This window comes from Corvus hawaiiensis, chromosome 2 (genome assembly GCF_020740725.1).
Source record: "Corvus hawaiiensis isolate bCorHaw1 chromosome 2, bCorHaw1.pri.cur, whole genome shotgun sequence".
Classification (NCBI taxonomy): Eukaryota; Metazoa; Chordata; class Aves; order Passeriformes; family Corvidae; genus Corvus; species Corvus hawaiiensis.
This window is the reverse complement of record NC_063214.1, coordinates 117,189,114-117,210,596: the sequence shown is the minus strand read 5'-3', so window position 1 is coordinate 117,210,596 and position 21,483 is coordinate 117,189,114. Positions and strand designations below refer to the sequence as shown.

Below are 21,483 nucleotides of genomic sequence, written 5' to 3'. Positions count from 1 at the left end.
TGCTCTCTTTTCCTTGATTATATTTCTTTCAACTTGGGACCAAATCCCTGGGTAGCAGCATGAAAAAAGGAACCATTAGAGATACATTTGATGAACCTCTAACATTTGGACTCAGGTACAAGAGTAGTCATCTCTGACGTCAAGGTTTCCAGGGACATATGGCAGCAAAATATAGTGTAACAGAAATAAATGGATGCCTGAAATGAGTAACCAAGTTCACAGTGAGAAATAGGTGAGGGAGTTTGGAGGATGGGATCAACCAGTTCTCTCTTGACATTGCAGTATCATTTTTGTCAGAGAATTCTTTGTCAAGGAGAGCCAGGACAAATTCAAAAGTCTGATAGTGAACATCACCAAAGAGGAATATGCCTTTACTAATAGTGCTTGTTTCCTCCTCTGATGCTTAGTGATGTGCTCTACCAGACTCAAGTCCACCGACGGGTCGAGGAGGCTGAATCAGATGTCAGCTTCACAAAAGCAGCCTGGAGAAACACCTGCTCATTTTATCTTCTGAAAGACAGAATTTGTTATCACAGACTTACACTCATATGTGCAGCAACTCTTCCGTATTTTCTTATTCTGAACATCCTCAAATTCCCAGATTTGTCCTGATAGTTAATGTTAGTCACATATCTTTCCACGGAATTTGTCCATCAGAAAATTGTGCCTTTAAAAACCTCAAATCCCTATTTTGTAGCATGTTAAAACAGAGTGTAAAACCCTTAAAGTTTCATTCCAAGAAGGTTAATTTCTTCATTTTGACCTGCAGGTATATTGCAGATTACTATTCTCATGCTAGCAGTAAATTTAAAGATCAAAACAAAATGTTCCAACTTTATTGAAACTGATAGCTGGTATTTCTGACATAACCTAAAAAGGTATTGTGCCAATGATTTAAAATTGTAAAGTTTTACTGTGCTTTGGAACAAGAAGAATCATTGGCACAGTACCACGCTCTTCCCTCAGGCAATCATGCACATTAACCACAAATGCAGATAAAAATTTCTCAAGAACAACCTCTGTATGTTTTCCTGACCACAGAACACATGGAAGTAAAATATTGCACATTAGACCTTTTAATAAACAGTCTCAAATTATGGAAAATACTGAAATAGGAGTCTGAGACCCAAAATCCTGGATTTTGGGGAACTGCAGATGGAGAGCTGGGACTCAGCAGCTACTTTATGTTGCACAGACAGCACTGACATTAGGATGCAGTCATTTGATGTGACAGGGATCATATGCATTCCCAAAAGCAGCTCCTTGGGCTTAAAGTCCTTGAGCAGTCATAAAAATAAGATGTCTCTTGAGACATTTCAAAGATAAGGCTGGAGAGAGAAGGGCCATGTGGTTTACAACACTCTTGGATAAATCCCATGATGCACCAAGGCCGTTTGCACAGAATCCGGTTCTCTTCATGACAGCGGACAGAAGTGCTGTGCTGGGAGAGCAAAATAGGAAGGAAGTATTTGGAGCTTTGCCACTTTTCCAGAAAAATTATGGTTTCGTGAAAATGCACTCTCAAGAGCATCTTTGTCATAAAATTTGATTTTGGGGCTGGGTTTTATAACACACAGCCCCAACACCTCCACCCCATTCTTCTCATCCCCAGGGAAATGTCTTCTGGGTAGACTGCCCTGTGACATCCTCTCCCTTTCCGAAGGATCACAGACACTTTATTGAAGATTTCCCCAGTTTTGTCAGTTTATGCCTTCAGGGCATCTGGTGTTTAGTCACACAATCATACGAAGGAGGCCTATTAGGCTTAATTTCTGCCAAGTTTGCCGCAGTTAGTAAAGATGCTCCTGGGTTTTAACATCTGTGCAAAGCATGTCCTGGTATGGTGTTCTCTGTGCTTCTTCCCTCCCTTTCCCACCTCCTCCACCTCCTCCTACTCCTCCTCCTTCTCCTATTCTTCCTCCTCCTCCCTGATCCACAGCAGGTGTCAGCAAGAGCTTTCAGTGCCCTGCAAGAGCTGGGTCCCTGTGGTGGCCCTGCCATCTGGGTGCCCCTGGCATCACCCTCAGTGCAGGGTGTGGCAGGCAGGGCTGGAGCTTTTGATCTGAGATCAGAGGTGGTGGGGGAGGCTTCACTTCAAATCCCTTGCCAGCTGGGGTGGTTAATCTCTTCCCGTGCCCACAGCAATAAAAATCAGCATTTACATAACACCTGGGGTCACCTGGGAAGCACTCTGCTGTCACTGAAGGATTATGTCCCAGCCTCTGTCTCTGGAAGGGGAGCTCTGACTGACAGGCACAATGGAAAAGCCTCCTGCTCCTTTTGGGATGATGGCTCACCCCGCAGTGAGGTATTTGAGTGGTTTGTACTTAGGATAGCACAGGGGTAGGGGTCAGCCTGATCCTCACCACAAGCAAAGACTGCTCTGGCCACACAGGACAACAAAAGTTGTTTAAAGTGATCCTGAGGCAAATCTTTATGCATATAAAAGTTTGAAGTGTTATTTCTTTTGCTTGGGGAAAAAAAAATCTAAATATTAAGTCCTGGCTTTCTTATTTGTGCTGTAGGGTTCCTTGGAGGGCTGGCAAACATGGGGAACTGCAGCTTCACAAGCATCAAGCAGCACTGGGAATATATTTCACCTAAAATGCTGCTTATGTTAACATCTCTTCTGCACAAATGCCTGCAAGAACACTCAGGGGACAAACTCTCTTTGTGGAAATTTCAATATTGCTGCCTCTTTCTCTGCAGGCAAGAAAGAATTCCTTTCCAAAAGAGGAAGGAAAAGTGTGTGACATTCTGGATATTTCTTAAAGAGAAAAATAAACAGATAGCATTTCAAATGAAGTATTTTAAATATTTACATTGTTTGGAATGTGGTATGTATGATAAATCAGTAAATGAATAGAGAATTATCCATCTATACAGAGAACTCTGTCTGTATGTTAAACATAGATATGTCTATACAGGCAGACAGAGAGATGCAGATACAGAAAGAAATGTATTCCACAAGTGTTGGGGGGCAGCAGTGTCACTGGACACTGGGCTAAAAATCACAAAAGCTGGGATTAAAGCCTGATTCTGCCACCAAGGTTTGGCATCATCTTGAGAAAAAAATCTTCATTTCTCTATGTCAGTCTTTCTCCTCTCTTCATCTGTTTAAACTGCTTTCAATTACCTTGTGTTGGTACTGAGGATCTTTAGGTGCTGCTACCTCAGTGATTCAATCCAGTTCTCTCTCTGAAGACTGTCTGCAAATTTGGGAATGCAAACTGGAGAAGTTCATCCGCTGTAGATTTAGCAGTTTCCAGATTGCAAGTCTAACAGCTTCAATTCCCTCCAGTTGACAAAAGACTCTGCTTTGAAATGTCAGATTTCAGATGCATTTAAGCAAAAAGCTTCTGCCTACATAAGATTTAGAAACGAGCAGCAAGTGTTTGTACCCTTATGGATCACAGTCCTCCCTTTCTGTACCCACAAACTGAGTGAGTAAAAACTTTTTTAAAAAGATGAAAATGAAGAGGTTCCCATGGCAAAACAGAACTGCAAATATGAGTGGGGTTTACAGCAGAGAAATTCACAGTCCAGGTCAGCAGGCTGGTTTAATTGAGACTGGTCTAAATAATGGAGCTTTTCATCATAATAGAAGTAATTTTTCTTGTACTTCTTGGGAAAATGATTCAGTATGATTCAACACCAACTAATAGCTAGTTAGTACATTTATTTATATGTGTATTTCTTACAGAAAAGGGGAGTAGGAGAGTAACTGAAGCAAGCCCTTGCTAAGGGAGCAGCAGGAGCCTGCCAGGATTCCCCATCTCCCTCTTGCTCTGGGCAGGCAGATCAGCTCCAGCCAAGCTTTTGGGGGAAGTGATAATCTCCACCAGCCTGGAGTGGGTGTGACTGGAAACAGTGCTCTTCCAGTCCTTCCACAGCCGTCCCCACAAGACTGAGCATCAGAAAAGCAGATCTCCACCAACTGGGCACACCTGGTACCTAAGCAGGAGCATGGAAGCAGAATGGGAAGAATAGACTGTCATGTATATATGAAAATTTAATTCCAAGGAATGATCTGCACATCAAAAGAATTTGCAAGCATGACTTATAGGTGGGATACAGCAGATGGCAGGGGATTTTTTATAAATTCTTTCTGAATATAAGGAAAGCAGAGAACGGAGCGTTTATGCAACTGCATGTTGCCTGGCTTTTTTTCTGTTTCTTGAAGGCTTAGATGTTTGAATTCCAGTGATCTTGCTATGGACTTTGCATTATATCTGCTTTATAAATTGCCTCAGGTATTTAAATTTAATGCCGCCAAAGACACTGAAAGTGGAGTGAAATATGTTTGTTTGTGTGGGTACGGGTGTTTTTGATAGGAAAATCAAATGTTTATTATGATTCAGCCATGATGCTTGTTAGAGCACCCTGGAGTACAAAAATGGACTGTCTCCAGGTCTGCAGTTCAGAACTAACAACAGACAATTCATTCTGTGTATTGATCACTCCTCTGAAAATTTTCCATGAGGAATACCTCTTCTCCACAAAACAAAGAGAAAAAAACCCCAACCTAACAATACATAACTTCAACTTTCTGATATCACATCCCTGCATGAAGAACACAGATCAGATTTTCCAAGATACGTGCAGGGAGGAAAATCATGTTTCTACTGGACAACTGTACTCTGTTCAAAATGTGATTTGCATTCATTTTTTGGGTTGATTGAAATGCCATCAATTCTCCTGGAATATCTCCCAGAAGATTTTCACTCAGAGTAACTCTGATATTACCAAATGACAAAAGGAGAAAAGGAGAGAGAAAATGTCCATATCTATGCATACATAAGTTTTGAAATAGCTAAAATCAATGCCTTAATGTGACAGGGGGTTAGAGATTAGGAAAACATACTTCAAAGGGAAGAATACCACTTAATTTACTAATAAAATGTTATTCATTCTCTAAGGCCATGTATGTTCCTTTCTAAAGGAAGAGAGTGTACACACTTATAACTTACCCTACCTTATGGTAGCTCCTACTATAAAGAATAAAAATCCTCACCCAGAACTCCATCCACTTCTCAGGACAATTCAGAATGGTCTATATACACACTTCCAAGGTTATGTACATTTTAAACACTGAAAGTTGTTCTCTCCTGTTTGCAGAGCTCAAACTGGCTCCTCATCCCCTCAGATCCTGCCTCCAAGGGCTGAGCAGCACTTCCAGCCTGCGCTGCCCTGAGCTCATCCATTGCCCTCAAGTTCTGCCCCTGAGCAGCTCCTGCACCTCTTGGCCAGGAGCTGCTGAGAGCAGCTGAGCAGACACAAGCCCTGGCCAGAATGAAATGCATTTCAACACCCAAGGAGGTGTTCATATTCCCATGGGAACCGAGGAGCCCTGTGGCAGGGTGTGCAGCAGCAGGGAGGAGAGATCCAGAGCACCCTGGACACCTGAGCCTCTTCCTTTCCAGCTCAGGAGGGTGCCAAGCCCGAGGCCAGGGCTTCCACTCCTTTTGCAAAACCAGGGGGAACTTCTCAGCAGCTGAGGAGAGAAGGCAGGAGCCAAATACCAGCATGGGAGAGAGAGCAGGCCGGTGCTTTGGGAGGTGGTGACAAGCTTTGGCGAAGAATCCAAACTTTTTGCCAGAAACTCCCCCGTTCACTGCAGGAGCTCATTCCCTCATTGCCTGCAGGCAAACACACACACACTCATCCTCTGCCCCTGGAGCTCTCCTCAAAGGCAGCTGCGAGGGCGAGATCTCTGCCGTGACTTTGAGCACACCAGCACGTTGTGGCTGGTCCGTGGTGCACAGAAGGCTGGGCAGTAGGGGTTGGTCACTTGGCCACTAAAGCAAGATAAGACATTTTCACTGTCATCATCCAAATCAAATACTGGGCTCTGTTTGTTCAGATGATCTCTCTGCTACTCCCTCCCTTGATTAGCCACATAGCAGAGCTTGAACTAGAAGAAAACAAGACAGCATGAGAGAGAGAAAAAGTCCTCCTCTTGCTTTTAATTTGCCATTTCAATAACACTGGCTTCTCCAGCAGCAGCAGCAGATGCTGATCTCCTGACCTGCTCTGAACTCCACAATTGCCTAAGTTCACTATGACCAGGGGCAGGGGAGAGCAGCTCCCACCATCCTCTGACAGGGAAGGAACTGGTTGGTGCCAGAACCAGCACATCTGGACACATGGGTGATCTGACCTTGTAAGAGTTAAGCAGCACGTGGAGAAAAGAACCTACCTCTGAAGAGTGGTGTATAAAAACTTGAAAAAATTCCTTCCAGATTATTTTTTTTCCTAACCTGTGATGATGTGTGTGACAAGCACATCTTGGTGGCAAGAGTCCACGAGACATGGCAAGCATGTCTGTGACAAATGATGTCTGAAGGGCAGAGAGACCAATCTGCCATGAGAAAGAAAAAACAAATATGAGAAGTGGTGAAATACCTGAATAACTCAGTTTGGGGGAAAAGGGTTGAGAGAGCAAGGGTAGTTCCCAATTTTTATATTTGAATGCAAAAGTTTGCAAGCAGTTTTTGATCTCTTGGGACCTCCTCTCTAGTCAAGCTCAGCTTGTAGGAGCTGATCAGAAAAAGGTCAGGGATGTCCCAGCTGTGGTAGCTGATTCCCCAAAGCTGACATAAGAACTGGGCATGCCCTGGATAGGCCTTTGATTGTGCACAGAGTATAGAAGACCTTTCAACATCAAATCTCTAGCAGCGATCTGTCCCAGGGAAGCTTCCCTTCCAATATTTGCTATGTCCACAACAAGAAAAAATTTCAAAACCCACCTTGCAACTCTTAAACTCTCTCCCATTCTTTTAGTTATTGCAGGTGGATAGTTGGGCAAGAGACACAGGGCACAGCTGCCAACAGCACTGCAAGCACAGTTAGAACACCAGTTTCCCACCTTTGAAAAGCTGGTTTTGAGACAACTCTTTCAGCACTGATGTCTTCGTACCACACAGGGAGAAAAAAATACAGACATAAAGTCCTTGCTCAGTGACAAATCTGTTCTTTTTAGCATTTTCAGCTCTGTCTGTGAGTTCCCACTGCAACCTTCCCACTGACCCTCCAACATTACCTCTTGGAAACTGCTTCAATTCACTCCTCTCTGACTCCTCTCCACCCCCCATGCTCTGTTCGGACTGCAAGCTACACCAGGTAGCAAGATGTTGAATGTACCCGTTTAGGAGCCTTATGTTCTGGGGAGATTCTAGGGACACCACACAGGACTAGTTTGGTCGGCATGGCTTAGTCTAATTCCTGTTCTCAGTGAACACAGAAACACTGGTATTTTTAGGCCTAAAAAAAGGTGATTATCTACAAATCTGAGCAAGTATTTTTCTGTACAAGAAGGAGGACCCAGGGAACTCCAGGTCAATCAGCCTCACCTCCATCCTTGGTAAGGCAGCTAATTCCATACACCACTTCCTGGCACAAGAAGGACAAGAAAGTCACCAGGAGTGGCTTCACCAGGGACAAGGCATGGTTAAACTTCTGTGATGAAATGACTGGCCTGGTAAGTGAGGGGAGAGCAGTGGACATTGCCTAGACTTCAGTAAGGCTTTTGACACTCGGCCACATAAGATCCTTATCGTCAAGTTCAAAGGGTGGACTGGATGAGCAGACAGGGAGGTGCACTTAAATCTTGCTGAACAGTTTGGCCTGAAGGATGGTGATCAGTGACATGAAGTGTAGGAGTAGCAGCTTTACAGAGAAGGCCCAGAGCTCTCAGTGAACACTAAGTTGAAGATAAGCCCTTGAGCAAAGGCAGCTAAAGGTATCCTGGGCTGCACTGGAAAAAGCACTGCCAGCAGGTGGAGGGAGCTGATCCTTCCACCCTCCTCAGCTCTGGGCATATTGGAGAGACTTCACCAAAAAGCCATGGCAAGGATGTTTATGGAACTGGAGCATTTCTTCTGTGAGGAAAGACCGAGAGAGATGGGACTGTTCAGCCTAGAAATAAGAAATCTCAGAGGGAATCTCATCAATGTATATAAATAGCCAAAGGGAGGGTGAAGAGAGGACAGGGCCAGGCTCTTCTCAGTGATGTCCAGTGACAGGACCAGAGGCAGTGGGCACAAACTGAAACATGAGGTTCTGCCTCAGCACCAGGGAGCACTTTTTCACTGTGGGGGTGACAGAGCACAGGTTGCCCAGGGGTGTTGTGGAGTCTCCATCCTTGGAGGTATTCAAAAGTTGCCTGGACATGGTCCTGGGCAACTGATTCTAAGTGATCCTGCTTGAGCAGAGGGTTTGGACCAGATGACCTCCATGTACCCTCCAACCTCAACCATTCTGTGATTCTGTTGTTTGAGCTGCTGGCCAGGGGCTTCTCAAGAGCATTTCACATTTTCAAAGGTTTCAGTATTCGGTGTGTTCAAATACTGCATATCAGTCCACCACTGGCTGCCAGCTGGGGGTGCTGAGGTGGCACATCATTTGCAGTAGACTATTCATCTGATAAAAATTTGCCATGTCATGGTTTGAGCCGCTCAGATCTCACAGCTTTGGTTTGCTGTTATAGTTAAACTGATCTATAGACTGGCTGATCTGAGAGGGACAGTTCTGCCTGGGAAGGTAGAACCAGAGGGGTTATAAGACTCAGCCAAATTCAGCCATGATATCCTGTGAAAGACCCAGCTCTGACCAACAGATTTGCTCTTCTTCAATGTCAAGGTGCATCTCAGGCTTCTTGAGCTCAGTCTCTTCCTGACCCTGAAAGTGGCAGAGTAAAAATCATGGCTCTTTTTAAATGCTACTGATTCATGGCACCAGAAATTATGTGCCTGGTGTTGAAATGGGGATATCTGCCATTATCCTATTCCTCTCTTGCAGGAACACCACAATGATTTACACTGAGTGTTCAGTATCAGCCTCAGGAACACTTCACATGTCATGGAGCTGTGGTCCCAGGATTTCTGCAGACTTGTATCTGCCTTGTTTACCTTAATTTCTAATTTTTGAGGTTTTCCTTCCCCCTCACAGCACCTGCAACCCTGTCTGTTTGTCACATGAAAGTAGAGTTTCCAGAGATTAAGACAGTCCCTCAGGAGAAAGGCACAGCTACAGCAAATTGGCACATATGGGCTATTTCCAAAGTTGCTTCCAGTATTTTGCAGCTGTTAATGTGGCACCTTGGTTCAGTCCAGAACGTACCAGTACTAATGCAAGTCCTTGGGAAAAAATAACAAAAGAGGTGAGTGATTTGCCAGCTCATGCTTTCTTCATCCTAAACCACCTGTTTAAATTCATCAGAGCACCAGCAAGCAGCTTTGTGAATTCAAGCCTTTCTACTGAAGGTCAAACAAAATTGATAAAGGACTTAAAAACCTGAAATTTAAACTTTACTGACATTATTTTGACTGCCATTTTCCATATGCCTACCCTGTTGAAGGAGGATCTCTGTAAGTTTCTGCACCTTGTGTTGAGAATAAGAAATTATTTTGGTGGAAGAGGTTACAAAGGTGCATACAGGAGGAAATTCTTCTGAGGGTCTGAATATCCTCCATTTAAAGGTTCTGGTTGACCTGTCTGACTGAGACTCAAAACATGCACTGGTGGCTTCTCATTTGTGCACTCAGAGGAGGCAGAACCAAGAGGACACTATGGCTGGTATGGCTAAGGGCAGAAAACAGGCAGGCAGGGGTTCAGCTATTTATTCTCCAGTGGTTTTTCTCTAGCTTATGTTTGAGCTAAGACTCTCACAGGAGTCTTCAGCCTGTTGCCAGTGTGGCAGATTTCCAATCCACTGTAGCTATCACATAAGAAAACAAAAACTTTAGGCTGAAAAGAAGAATGAGAAACCAGTTCTGGGTCCTTGAGAGGCATAAATGGCAGCTGATCTGAGAGGGACAGCAAGGACTCTCTGCACAGGCTTCTTCTACAAAGGCTCACAGATGGCCTTACCCTGAGGCACCCCTCCAGCCGTGGACAAGCACACACCCCAGTGGGCTGTGCTGGATAAGAAAGGTTCAGTACGTCAGGTCTTTGTGGTGGCCACGTTCTCTCCCCAGCACGAAGGATCTGCTCAGTGCCGAGGCAGGCTCTGGCCATGGGCAGATGTCCTGCAGCCAGGCAGAGCAGCAGGGGAGGTGACTGTGGTGGCAGTGACTGCTCTTCTGCTAGTTGTCCATCTTTTTCAGGTCTCTCATCAGCAAGCCACCTTCAGTGCCTCTGGATTTGCCTATACACTCTTCCAGACAGAGGTTACATGGAGCAGAGGAGAGTGGAGCTGTGACAGATCCAAGGGTCCCCAGGAGGGACAGTGGTCACAGGGTCCACCATTTGTCCCAGCTGCTTGCAGAGCTTGGCATGGCACCCAAAACCAGCCAGGGGAGGTGTTTTGCCCAGCACTGGCACCCACCAGCACAGACATTCCTTCAGAGAACATCTCTCCCTGATGCCTTTTTCCCCCCAAAGAGCCCAATCCCAGCCCGTGCCCTGCGTGCGCCCAACTGCTCACCTTGAGTGAAACCAGGGAGCGATTTAGTGATCCTGCAAGCAGGCTGGGACAGATCCTCCCGTCTTCATTCGTCTTTATTCGCTGTGAGTTGTGCTGTAGGCAGTTACAGTCCCACGGAAATCAATGGGATAATGAATACTAATTAGTGGCAAGCCACAGTGGGGGAATCTGGCAAAACATCTGTCCTTGCCCCAGGAGTGGGAGTTCCTCAGGTCCCTGCCATTGTCACGCAGTTCATGGGGCCTTCACGAGCCTGGGGAAAGCCAGATTTTGAATATTTACAAGCAGCATAAAAATTGGCCCCAAAAATCACTTTCTCATCAGTTTCACTAAGCCCTAATTATAATGTAAATTGCAAAATTGGAAGGAATTCAGAGACGAGCAACAAATACGACTAAGGGGATTGGAGGATTGATTTATGAGAAAAGATTAAAAGACCTAAGAATTATGCAGTTTGACTAAATGATGACCATGGGCCTGATCTTGCAAACTTTTCTCAGAGATGGCTCTCCACATTAAAGAGCAAGCACAACTTAAAAATATCTACCATCTCCTCCAATGAGAAGTTCTGCAAATCAGTATCCCAACCTAAGACAGAGGGTAGCATTAGTTTTCATCTTGCAGCTAGTGAAAGTAAAAAATTCCAGTACAAAGCTCAAAGATTGTTTTCATTTTTAGAGGGTGTTGTATGTGAAAAAAAAAAACAACAAAAAAACTCAAACCAGAATTTATTCACATCAGAAAGAAATGGGAGTTATGTAAATACATAAGGTCTGAAAATGACCAGTGTAACAGGAGTGATAGAAAAATGATGCTTTTCACATGGCAGGCTGTTAAACGTCTTTATTTGTACCTTTCTGAACTGATGAATTGTACACTTGCATGAGTTCTACACAGCTTTTGGTGTTTCTGAGGATCTACTTAAGCTGTAGAAAACATTCTAAAGATGTCACAGGACCAAGCATACAAAGCAATTCAAATGACAGAAGAAAACAATAGGAAAGTGAGAGATGCAGCACCTCAAAAGGAGAGATGCAACACCAAGTCCTAAACTGTCTTCTTGCCCCATGACATGGCTGTGTTTGAAAAACCAAGGTGCAGTAGTATATCACTTACCAAAGCATGGTTTCAATACTGTTTTAATAATCATCACAAAATGAAATAAATAAGATTTATCATGATTGGCGAGTAGGTTCTCCTAAAGAAAAAATTAGGTAGTATTTTCCTTAAAGTCATATTGAAATAGTTTCCTTCTGAAAAAACAGCTTTCTCTTTGTTAAATTTGGGAAACATCAGAACCTTCAACATATACAGGTTTTTCTCAATTAAAAATGAACCTAATTTAAAGTGTCAGGTGAATCAGAATTAAAACAAACATTGAATAAAAAGTTATGAAATCAGAAGCAACCCCAAAACTCGTATTGATCAAAATGTAGTAAAAAGAAAAAAAAAACCCCACACTTCTGTTGTTTGGCTCAACCTGAACAAAATTCCACTCATTTTTTACCTGTCTGTCCATCTCTCAAATCCATCACTCATCAGGCTCTTGCTTTGGGTAGCTAATCTCCCTGTTGTGCCAGAGCCTGGCTTGGACAAGGATTCAATGCATGACACTGGCTCTGCAAAATAGGGTGCACGTAAATAATGCCTCCAATCTTGGCACAGCAACTGAAAATTCTCATAGTGCTGGTCCCTAAACCAAACCTGGCCCAGAGACATCTGTCTGAGTCTACATTGCAATGGAGAAGGCAAGTTCCCAGCATCTCCAGGAACAGCCTCAGTGATTCAACAGATTCATATTTATATCAGCAAGCAGAGAAGAAGTAATGCCTATTTCAGAGACCCTGGAGCAAAGAAAAAAAACGCATTATCTTTCCCAAAAACCTCACAGCTGCTTATCTGAAGCAGTTCATGACAGTGAAAGAAGTGGATAAACGTTTCATGTAATGCTGCAATGAGATTTTTAAAGGCAGGCATGATTTCACTTAGGCAAGCAAGGGAAGGGTGAGTCAGCAGATGATTTTGTAAGAGCGATCCACAGCTGGCTCCAGTGTGGTGGCTCCAATGTGGCCAGCAAGGCAGGCTGGCTGGTGGGCTGGAAGGGTGCCAGCTGTGACCCCGACCTGCCAGGACACAGCCACCAAAGCCAACACGGAGAGAAGCAACACCTGAGAAAAACTGCTGTGGCAGGGAAGGCAAATGCCATGGTAGAAAAACACCAAAAAGTCTTTGTAAGCCAGGGTAGGTCCCCCATGGCCTTCATCCTCCCTCCCATGGCTGCTTCCTATTGCATTTCTCTGAATCCCACAAAACTTCCTCTTATGGAGGAAGAGGAAGATGAAGAGGGAGAGAAAGGCTCTAGGAGGCCTGGGAGCTGATGACCCCCTTCCCAGCTCCTCTTTCACACAAGTCTGGGTCCCCCTTACCCCATGGGACAGGGCTGATGACCAGCTGGTGCCAGCCTATCCCCACCCACCGTAGTGCCTGGTTGGAGCCAGCTGCTCTAGAACTGCTTGGGAGCCATGGTACAGCAGCCCCATCCAACCCCCAGGCAATGCTGACACAGTTCTATGCAGGATTCCCACCCAGGAGACCAGTGGAGTTGCAGGGAATGATGCTACGACGTCTGAAGAGTAGGTGAGAGATGCAGCACCCAAATGAAGGGCAGGAAGGTGTCCTTCGTCCCTCTCCGAGCTCAGGGACATCAGGGCCTCCTCCCTCTGTCCCTGTGCTGCAGGAGAAAGCAGGAACAGCCAGGGAGGAGGCATCAGGGTCTCTTGTCACAGATCTGTACAGCCACTGTTCCATGGAGGGAGGCGATGGAAGGAGGAACTGAGAGGCACAGCCTCTATAGACCACAGAATTCTACCTGTGGTCTGTAGACCAAAGCTTCATCCAGGTTTTTTCCTGCTCACCATCCTTTATTCACATCCCACTGGCAAAAATATCCTACATAAGTGTGTTCTGCCTCACATCTGTACCAAACATGAGCAGCACCTCAGCCAGCCCCAGGATACTCATGAGGTAACATCAAAACACCTTCAGTGAGAGAAAAGGAAGCAGTGAATAGGGGATGGTGAGCAAGATAAAAAACTGGATGAAGCTTCAAAAAAACTGTGGATTTGTTCACAAAATTTGGGGGGTTTGTCAACCCTAATTTTTATAATAACCCGTGCTTTGAAGTACATTTTGCCATGTGAACTCTGATAGGTTTTCACGCCTTAGTCTGATACTGCTGTTCTACTCGATATTTTCTCTGGTTATTCCTGCACAGGTTCACACTCACCATTGCATTTCTTTCTTTTTTTTTTTTTTTTCCCCCTGCCTTGCAAGAAACTCATAATCAGCCTCCCTGAAAAACTCTGCAGTTCAAGAGTGCCATCTTGAGGCGTCCTACGTATAAGGACTGTGTGCTGATTGAACCTCGAGTATTCAGGGAGTTATTTACATTTAAAATATCATTTAAAAAAGGCATGAGCATGTGTATAGAGGGGCAGTTCATTTCTGCTGTGTATTACCTGGAGCTAAGGGATCTAGCCAACAGAAATGTCAAGATTTTCAAAAGCAAACAACACTAGTGACTGCTCTGCTTTGGGATATAGTACTTGAAATGCCTCAGGAGATACCTGGGGTTCAGACTGTGCTCAGTTCCAGCCATCTGAAACATCAATGAACTTGCAAAGTATTTTAAGCCAGGTACTGAAAATGAATAATTATTATTGTAATGTTTTTTTCTATAAGATGCGTGTTTGTGTATTTAATTTAAGTTAAAGGCAATGTCAGAGGCCAAATAAGACTTTGGCTTTCAAAACTATTTTAAGTCTGCATGGGGAGAATATTGCTTTAGATATTCCCATGCTTTAAAATAAAGGAGAAACCTTTGTGCTTTGGAGTATAAGCTTAGGGATTATTATGAAATCTTTCTGCTTCTACAGCATAGTCCAGACACCAGTAATTTATCCCTGCAGGAGAGCAAACAGGCAGATTGTTACAACAAATCATGCATAGGTTGAGAATTTACCGTTGAAAGTGGGATGTTGCTTTTCATTCTTCCTGCTGTAGCTGCCAGGTGGCTTTGGGCTTGGGAAAAGGATGTGTGCCAGCAGGTTCACAATGAAGTGCCCTAAGGATGAGGTGCCACAGGAAACCAGAGACCCTCAAAAATACGCATTTTTAGCACCACAAATAATCCCATGTTTCCTTGTGATACTTTTCATTTGGAAGCTGAGCAGAAACATAAACCTTTCTGAAGTGACTGCCCATGATGTACATTGCCCAGTTATCAGCACTATCAAAGCTGCACAAGTATGTTTCTTTTGGTATTTTTACAAGAATTTTAGATTGCATTAGATGGGAAGTCCTAAAACTGTGAATTTGACTGGAGTCCAGATGAAAAGCAATCTACCTCCAGCTACGTAAGAGTCAGTCTACAGGAAGAAGTCCTGCTTGTTTTCCAGCAGCAGCAGACTGCAGCAGAAGGTAATTTTATCCTCAGCGTTTAGTACAGCTACAACACATCTCACAAAAGAAATCCAGTATCGGCTCTGATCATCCTTAAACTATCAGGATCTGAGTCATATCCCGGTCTGGAAGGAGGAGTGGGTAAGAAACTAATTTCCCTTTCACAGCAAAGAAAACCACGAATTTAAATGATTTTTTTTCTTGCTCAGAAGCCCAAAATACCTTGCTAATAATCAGTGAAGTTGTGTCAGATCTTCTGAACAGGGTGGGAGCACCTTGGGACAGCCCATGGACTGCGCTTCCCACACAGACCTCCTTGTGCTGCCGGCCAGGGCAGCACTGGGATAACTTGGGCTGAAAGAGAGGATTTTTTGATAGTCCAACAGAGCCTAAATAGGACAGCCACAGTCGAGGGCTTAGAGCAAATGAGGTCTATCTCCACAAAGAAAGGCCATTTTGGAGATCTAGATTGTCTTAAAACTATTGACAGAGAATAAATGCCTGATTCTGGGTGTAGCCTGTGTTATTAATTGAGGACTAACACACTGCTGAGCATGAATGGCGCAGCAGAGTCTGTCTCTGTGTGAGTGAGAGATCGCTGAGACTGAGCTGGGAGCTGGTTCACTTGGAAACTATGGCTTGGGAATGAGCCAGGTGTCTATTTTGGGTCTCTTCATAGGCTGGAATTGCCTGCAGTCAAGCTGGACTCCTTTCTAGGACAAGCCAAAATGCTGCTCTGTCTTCTGGAGGAGCAAAGAGTAAGAACAGAGCAATCACTAAAAAGGTTTCAATTTAGTTGACTCTTAGCTCCAGGGATGTTCAAATAATTTTCAGCTTGCTACTGTAATTTTTATGATAAATTTCCAGTGACAATTGGGAAGCTAATCAAAAGGTTCAGGAAGATTTACACAAAAGTTAATTCTGCAGTTTAATCAACTACTGAAACATTTTGAATGTGGAAGTTCTGACAATTATTTAGCCAAATGCTACATTTACATTTGCCAACGAGGGATGAAATTTGAGTACATGTTAATATCCTTTTGAATGTTTCACAAAATTTGCATTAATCAAGGTATTACTAAGTTGTCTTTGAAGTTTTTTGTTTTGCAGTGACTGCAGTGCATCATAACATATCTTACGTGGGCTGTAAAAGGATGACATTGTGTCCTGTCACATCTTCAAGTTGTATTCTAAGCAAGTATTTTTGCCTGTGTTAGTATGAAATCTAAATGTTCTGGAAAATTGTAATTTAGGAGCCTTTTTTGTTTATCTTATTCTGTACTTTCTTAAGATATTTTAGGTACTTAACATTCATATGTATGCCTTTCTACAAACTTGATTTATAATTATAAATCAAAAATAATTAGTGCTGCCTTCTAAAAGGATTCACACAATTAAAATTTTAAAGTTTTTTCTGTGAAAGATAATAAACTTTATTCTCTGAAGAGATAAATGGATAAAAGAAAAAGAAAACTTGCTTTACAACCACTGGCCAAAGACTAACTACTGACACTGATTGGGGTGATTTTCCCAGATTATGTTCAAAAATGGGACTGAAGGACATACATCAGGAGAAAATCATTTCATTGGAAGGAGAACAGCAGCTTGTCTGTCTTAAGCCATCACTGCAGTGATTTGGAATGGTAAATGCAGGAACATTCCATGGATATAGTTGTGAGGTAAGAAAACCATTAGCGGTTTCAGAAGATATTTCTGCCAGGGACATGCAGATCATTTTTTTTTTGTTCCTGCATGTGTAAGAAGTATTTCCAGGAGAATTTAAATAGCATCACTTGCTTGAGAGCAAACTGTTGGAGCTCCTGCAATGAGAACAGAATATGGAAATTAACAATAGAAAAGAAAACTGTTGTTTCAAACACTCTCTCCATGCATTGGGAAACACAGAGCTCTCCACCAGTGCTGCCATCAGCAAATGCCAGCTGCACATTGTGAAATGCTGGGTATAGCTCTGTGATAAGCTCATGTACATATTTTTCTGCTTTAGGCAAAGAAACTTTAGGAATGGGACCTAAAAGAAGGATTGTCCTTGAATGAACTCTGAAAAAATAAAGCCATATAGAACCTGTATGTAATCTGCTTACCTTTATGCTTTTTTTTTTTTTTTGATCCAGTTGTAAAGTGAGATGCCAGGTTCACCTGCCTGAAGGTCTAGAGTTGGAGAAAGCTGAAGAGGAATGTAAGCAAAGAGACCCAACCAACCTCATGCGCAAATAAGTGAGAAAATCATTACAAAGAGAGCGTGTGTGCACATGCAAAATTTTGCCATGTGAATGATGGTATATATAAATACATACATGCTACATTGCAGCTGAAGGCACGATTGTTCTACAGTCAACCCCAAAACTGCACAAATGGGAACTTGCAAGTGTGTGCAGGCTGTGAATTCCTCATGGTGTGAGGAGGCACCATGAGTGTTACCTTCACCTACACCAGGCATCAGCCAAGCCACCCATGATACAAAGCCAACAATATCAGTTCAACCCAGATTGAAAGAAAAAAAATAATTGTAAAGCTGTCCATATTAAAAAAATATAAAATAAAAAATAAATATGTGTCTCTGTGTGCAACACCAGCTGTCTTGAGGGGTTTCAGTGTTTCTGAGTAAAAACACCAGTGCTAGAGCTCTCCAACCTCACCCTTGTAGCAGGGCTAGTGCCTTCACCAGCTGGGCACTTTGCACCAAATCCACAGCTGTGGACGTGGTGATGGGGATAACAGCCACAGACTAGGGGACAGAAGGGAAAAAACCATACAGGAAGCTGTGCATGCCTTCTTCCTTTGCTAATTTTCAATCTTACCCTGGGGGAATATGCTCAGTTTGCCTGTTAAAAAGCTGAAGATCCAGATGGGAGCAAGGCAGTAAGCAAGACGGCTGTGGCTGCTGGCATTCCTAAAGCAGAGCCACTTACTCTTGTTCAGAAACAGTATTGACAGTGTTAAAACGAAGGGAGGCAGAGGAAGTTTGCTGAACACTTCTTCCATCACTGTGGCCATCACTGGGGCTGATAGTAATTGTAGGAAATTAGTGCAGAAAAAAGCAGCTGCAAACACAAGCACAGCCTCAAGCTATCAAAGTGACTCCTGAGTATTATTTTTTTCTCTCTGGAGAGGACTGCCCAGTCTCCCAGGAAACCAAGTTTGGCTACATCCTCCTCTTACCTTTCATGTAATGTCAATAACTATTTATAATTGTTTTTTCTTCACATACAGTCAGAATACACATTAACTCCAGGCAGCAGTTTTTTTCTTTTCAAAGTCGGTGGAAACACAGGTTTCAATTTCCTCCCCGTTTCTGCTTTATGATTAATACACATCTCCTTTGCAATGGCTCATATGCTGTCACTTTTGAACAGAAGAGCACTAGGGAACTTCCAACTTGGAAATTAATTACAGGAATAAAGGCTTCTCTGCCTATTTTCTAATTATCCCTTTCTTTGTTAATGCCAAATAATGCCTTTAGCAGCTTCCTGGAAAAAGTCTCATTGATCCCACTCTGTGATTATGGTGCTTTTATCTCCCATCTGTGCTGTGAAAGCTACAGACCCTCCATTTCCAAAGCAAAAACCACCATGATTAAAATCATTAGTACAAACAATAACATAAAATAAAGAAAGCTGTACAGGTACATGATGCAAGCCATACACAAGGCAGCCTTATCTAGTCATGGATGAAGGAGGGGGAAAAAAAAGACATGACTCTGTGATTGAAGGACAAATTAGACTTTAACCTAAGAAATTTTGCAGACACTGAGAAAACTCCCAAGCATTAAGAGTCCACTGGTGAGATGGCTGAACAAAGGTCATGTCCCAGCCAAGGCTGAGCTCTGGAGCAAAGCAGTTGTGCTGCTTCACTGCTCACATTTGCTCTTTGCTAACCTCAGTTGCAGAAGGGGCTCTCACAGGTCAAGGTGCCATGCATGTCCACTCTGGCTTGCCCCAAAAAGTTGGGAGAGCAAGTAGGATCTCAGGGATGGAGCTGGAATTGAGATGGGTGATAACCTGAGACCAGAGCCAAGAAGAGAGGAGGTCTTGCCAAGCTCAGGGATCAGGACAGGAGCACCCTGGGGTGTCAGCCACAGGAGGTAGCAGCAGCCCCACATTCTGTCTTTCCACCTCCCCCTGCCCAGCACGGGGAACCAGCAGGGATGGAGTGATTGGGTTTTTACAAATTATTCAATCACCATCCAGCTTTGCCAAGTGCCTCTGAGAGGAGGTTTTCATGTACAGTGACTTTTGACCAGAGCCCAGAGGAGGGAGTTTCCCAGCATGGCATCCCCCTGCACCCATGGCAAGCACCTGATGGCTGCTGCTGCTGCTGCACTTCCCCAGTGAGATATTCCCTCCTGATGGCAGCAGCCTGTGCTCTGGGAGCAGGCACTTTGCAGGAAAAGCAGAGGACAGCCTGTGCTTGCTTGGAACAGCTCCACCCCTCCTGCCACGCCTTGTTCTGTACCCACCTGCCAGAGCCTCCTGGGGACGCCAGGGCAGGGCCAGCAGCAGGGCCAGGTGGGCTGGAAGAGCTGGATTCCCAGGACAGAGCTGTCAGCACAATCCAGGGATCTGCCAAAGTTATGAAACTCACAGAAAAGCGCACGTGTGTCATTTCTCGCCGCATGCACCTCATGTCAGACCTTGTCCTCTTTTTTTGCTTTCTCTTGGTTTTGGCTCCACAACTTGTTGTTCTCTAGTTTGTTCTCATGATCCTTTGAGTTGTACCATGGTGCTCTGAGCTGCTTGCAGAAGAGTTGGCTAACAGCTCCCGTTTTTCCTCCCAATGTGATTTAACCACGGAGAGCCGGAGGGGATGACGTTTGTGCAGGTTAGGGACCTGGAGGCCTGGAAGCACTGCTGCAAGCCTCGACGATGATGAACTGTTGTGTAATGGAGTGTCCAAAAAAGTACACTGAAAGCTGAATTACAAACACCTGGGGAGCAGGGGTGCTCTCACCTCCACCTCCCCCACCCTCCTTGCAATGTGTGAGTTGGCTTTCCATTGCTTCCCTGATATTTTTTTTGCCACTACGGAAGAGGCTAAAGCTTTTCCAGGGGAAATACTAGTGAAATGTCATGGAGCATCATAAGTAACACAGCACTGGGCTCCCCCCTCAAACAGGACCTCAACAGCTCAAAAGCCGCTTCAAAGAAATCACATAATGGCAGCAACAGCAGCAATAAATGTCTGATAGAGCAACTGGAGAAAGTTCCATGAATTTTAAGACAATGTGTGCTGTCAAAAAAGAAAAGGAAAAAACCTCCCATGTGTTTAAGTGTTCATTATGCAAAAATTTCTATCTTTTTTGGCAATTTCTTGAAGGGCTTGATGTTTCTTGGGTTTTCTTCAAAGAAGATCCACAGAAACCAGTCAGAAAATGAGCACATTCCTTGTAATACCTAAAATTAACAACTGTGAGGCCCCAGTCTAGACCTGATGCACTTCTTTAAAATTAGGTTGGCCTGCACTTTTCATTTATTTACTCACCCAGCAGCCTGAGGGAATATTCTTCGTGTGTGAAGCAAAGCACGTGCCCTTGCAAGAGCAGATTTTATGTCCCTAAAAGCAAAAATGTAATGCTGCAAATGAAGGAATGCCTCATTAGAATTGCATTTACTTCACCACAAATGCCAGCCAAGAACTTTTTTTTAAAACATATACCCACACTTACAGCTTCCAGATATATTCTGCTACCAAAAAAGGGGCCACAAGTGGCCTGTGACATGATCCCTTGTCTAAGGGTGTCTTTGCAGCTTATTAAAGAGATGCCTAAGGAACATGTAAGCAAAGGGGTTGTGGGGAAAGAGAGAGGTTGAGGACAGCTGGCAACGATCCCAATTTAAGAGCAATTCAAAGAAAAATGGGGCCCAGGATGGGATTCTCATCTCTGTCTTCACACAACTTGCCACCAAGAAATACTCTTCCCTACAGACAGTTCCGTTACAGCAACAGCTGAGGATCAAAAGCCAACCTTGAAATAACTTACTATTAAAGTTTATTTTAATAAAATGAGTTTTGGATGAAAGTTGTTGAAATTACAGCAGAGTCTTTTTTTTTTTTTCCTGGTTGGATTCAGTTCTGCTTTCCCATCCACATTTTACTATAAGCAAGGTTATGGCCAACTTTTTTTATCTCAGTGAAATTTTACCTTTGTGGATTAGGAAAAAAAAGAAAGTGGGGTGTTTGTTGTAAAACACTGTCAGGAATTCCCCCAGCTAACGCTCCTTTGCTCCTCTCTCCATAGGCTGAGACACAAAGTTTTGCTTTTGGAATGGGAGTAGTTTGCATATTGCAGCTGGGAAAAGCACATCTCTTTCCGAACTCAGGGAGGCGAAGGCAGCCTAAGGAGGCACTTGCATGGTAGCAATGCAAAGAGATGTTAGCTTGGGCTCCCACAGACTGCTGTGACTACCCGTGCCAAGAGGAAAATGTATTTTATTTACAACATGCAGGAAAGTTGCAGAATGTTTCTGAAGATTGGTGGCTGCCCTGTGAATTCACTCTCTCCAGAGTTCAACAAGCAGTCAGCTGCTGAAAGAGCCTCTGAAAGTTTTCATTGAGTTGCTGGCTGCCTCCCCTCACCA

At 43.8% G+C, this 21,483-nt stretch overlaps 1 long non-coding RNA gene across 3 annotated transcripts; it reads left to right on the top strand.

Annotated features, from left to right (window-relative positions):
* The first annotated feature begins 13,260 nt into the window (after positions 1-13,260).
* On the top strand, positions 13,261-17,460 carry LOC125318939. Of its 3 annotated transcripts, XR_007200544.1 has the most exons (3): positions 13,261-14,122; positions 14,759-16,566; positions 17,028-17,460. It is a non-coding gene; the product is annotated as an uncharacterized LOC125318939 (long non-coding RNA). The 3 variants fall into 3 exon arrangements; XR_007200538.1 differs by having other exon boundaries at positions 13,261-16,566; XR_007200543.1 differs by having other exon boundaries at positions 13,261-16,566; positions 17,020-17,460.
* The last annotated feature ends 4,023 nt before the right edge of the window (positions 17,461-21,483 follow it).